Below are 3,538 nucleotides of genomic sequence, written 5' to 3' on the forward strand. Positions count from 1 at the left end.
TGCTTAAGTCATGAAAGGATCATCATTCTTTAATCTCATGCCCTAGAATAATAATTCACATTATGGTGCCTTGAAGTTACAAACCGACGAGCAAAACTTTCCAGGTATTTAAATTGACTATTTATTTCCTGTGACATTCTTTAACATAAACAGATTATTGCAAAAGCACATTTATAAAGAACAAAGAGAGACAACCTGAGTTTGAATGAAATCTTTCGATGAATGAGGTTCATTATATGATGCCAAAGACCAACCAACCTCTCATTCATGCTCAGGCAATCCCGAAGATGCTTCTTTAAGTGACTAAGAGACAAAGGGCTAAAGCGAAAATATCAATCAACAAAATTAATAAATCTAATTAGCATTGGATCAATAAATTAGTGTCTTAGGGATTATACTAAACACACTCGTAGGGATGTGATAAACCACTATTTATGACTTATTTTGGATTGAATCGAGTGGATTTTATCAACTTTACTCACACTTCTCCATATAATTTGCATGTTTTTAAATTCTCTTCTGAATTTTGTGCTATGATTGAAAATATGCTTCCTAGGCCTTTAAATTACTAATTTTTAATCCTCTCATATTACCACTCGATGCCGTAATGTGTTTTTTGAGTGATCTCAGGATTATAGGGCTGGAATGGCATGAAGGATGGAGAGGAAACATGCTAAAGAGGAAGGAACACAAGAAATTGAAGATTTGAGAAGCTGAAACTGACGCGTGCGCGTGGCTGAAGCGTACGCGTGATCAAGCCATCTTCCAACCAACGCGTACGCATGACTAATGCGTACGCGTGACCAGGAGCTTCATCCAAGCAACACGTACGCGTACGCGTGACGAGCATCACGTGCTGCAATAAAGGGAATACGCTAGGGGTGATTTTCGGGCTACTTTTGGCCCAATTTCAAGCTCGAAAATGAAGACAAGAGGCTGGGGATGGAGTAGGAACACACACTTTGACTTAGTTTTAGTTTTTCAATTAGTTTTTGAATTCTAGAGAGAGAAACTCTTACTTCTCTCTAGGGTTTTGGTTTTCCAAGTTTCCTTTCAATCGGATCTTGACTGCTACTACCTTCATTCCTAGTTATTTTCCTTATAGTTTTCTTCTTTAATTCCTTTAGTACTCTTTTAATTTGGTTATCTTGAACTCATAGTTTGGATCTTGTTAACCTTGAATTTTGTTAATGCATTGAGTTATTTTCATATCCATTTTTATTGCTGGTTTTGTTATTATTGATTATTGTTAATGGTAACTTGAATTGGATTATTTTCTTGCTTTTATCATGTCTTTTATCTTTGCTCACCAAGTGTTTGAGAAAATGTCATCCATGATCATGGAGTAGATTTCCTTGCTTGGTTTGGGGTTGAGTAATTAGAGCCTCTTGAATTGTTATACTTAAGTATTGATTGGTAATTAAAGATTGCTAATTAGTTTGAACCTCACCAACTCTAGTCTCTCTCCATAAAGTGACTAGGACTTGTGAACTAAAGTTAATTATGTTCACTTGACTTTCCTTCAATTGTTAGAGGATAATTAAGTGAGAGCAATGAGACTTTACCATCACACATGAAAAAGACAATGAGGATAGAAATTTTGATTCTCACCCCTAACCAAGACCTTTATATTGATTAATTGTCAACTCTTGCTAGTTGTTTATTGTTCTAATTTCTAGTTATTTATTTTTCTTTCTCTCAACTTCGAAAATTTCAAGGAAATCCTAACCAATGATGTACATCTTGTGTCAACTCCTAGGGAAAATAACTCGGGATTCCACTCCCGGTTATTGATTTTATTTGTGACACATATTTTAACTTTAATTAGCGGAAATCTCATCAGTTGAGAATATACTTTGCGACGTTGATTTAGGGAAAAAAATTTTTTTGGTAATTCTTGACCGACATTTATCCATTTGTCAGGATGAACATGTTACAAAACTCAATCAATTAAACTTATTTACTTGCCAGGAAGACAGCGTAAAATGGAATAAAGTAGGAAAGTTCAGAATGCCTACTAATGACATAAAATTAAAGATGATTCATTCACTAATGCAGTGTTGTGCCCTAACTAATTAAAAGAGCATCCTAATCAGATTAGATATTACAAGATCATTCACATAACACACTATATATTATGTCCCTCTTAGTGGAACCTTTCTTTTGTTTAGCTAGCTCATTCATTTACAAGAGTAGTAGTAGTGTTATAATTTGAGAATAGTGATTAGAGATCACTAATTAAAGAGAAATGGAAATGATGGGATTATATTCATCATGCTTTCTCATTGTACAAATAAAAAACATCATTTCCTCCAAGCAAAAATAATACGTTCTTCCTTATATTCTTATCTCATAAAAAAGACATGCATTATACATCATAATTATACTAAACCAAAGATAATTATATTACCAAATTGGATGCACCAAAAATGGAAGCTTCACTCGTAAGACTCAAGTGACAACATAATCAAGCTAAGGCAATAGTGATGTGCTTAATGCTACTGTGTTCAAAATTATAAACAAAAAAAACATGTTCTTTTCCAATCTTAAATAACTCTATTTCAGAAACAATTTCTTATAACTCAACAATTTCACCATTATTCATAGTAGCAAAAACAATTTCTAATACCCTAGCAAGCATGTCAGAATGATCAATAAACTCATAATTAATAAGTAGAATTGAATAAGCAGAATGCCTGAAAACCGTACCTCATAAAACCTAAGAATCTTGATCGATGGAAAGAGAAACTCATAGCCAGTAATTTCAAAGAATGTCATACAGAAGCTTTTGCTCTTCCGGATTAAGCCTCACTCACAACCTTCTTTACTTTGTGTGTCACTTCCTCAATAAAAGAAATTGTGTAGCTGCAAAACGAACAAATCTTTATCTAAATTCACATATAACAGCTACAGAAATTAGTAAACAAAATAAATCATGGTAAATGCAGAGTAGCTGGATGAATAAAATTAAGAGAATTGAAAAATTAAGAGAGAACTTGTTATCGACAAAATTGAGGAGAAACTCGCAGCACAATAGCTTGATGAACAAAATTTTATATATCAAAGAGCAATTACACTGAGAGGTTAATCTAATGTGAGAAAATCTTATTAAAAACCTAGAAACTAAGGAAATTAGAATTTTTATTTGACAGTAAGAAAAAATAAGCAACTATTGAGAGAAAATTTGGAATTTAAAATCTCCAACTTTCAGAAAAAAAGTGAAAAGAAGAAAGGAAGACCTAATGTGGTATTGGCGAATGAGGAACTTGGCATGGTGGATTGACTTGGCCTTGCTGAACTTGCAGACGACAGTCTGAAGGCGGTGTTCGAGAAAGTTTTCGATGGAGAAAGAAAGGATGTAATCGCAAAAGTGACAGTGAAGGCAGAAGAAAATCGCAACAGCTCGCTAAAGCCAGCAACAATGTTACAGCGGTGAGGTGATAAATAAAGTAGCAAGGAGACAAGAGGTGATTCCTAACCTTTAGATCAAAACCAGAACAAGATCGTAGAAGCTCATTGAAGCCAACGGCAAGGAAAT

The sequence above is a fragment of the Arachis hypogaea genome, chromosome 2 (genome assembly GCF_003086295.3).
Source record: "Arachis hypogaea cultivar Tifrunner chromosome 2, arahy.Tifrunner.gnm2.J5K5, whole genome shotgun sequence".
In the NCBI taxonomy this organism is placed as follows: Eukaryota; Viridiplantae; Streptophyta; class Magnoliopsida; order Fabales; family Fabaceae; genus Arachis; species Arachis hypogaea.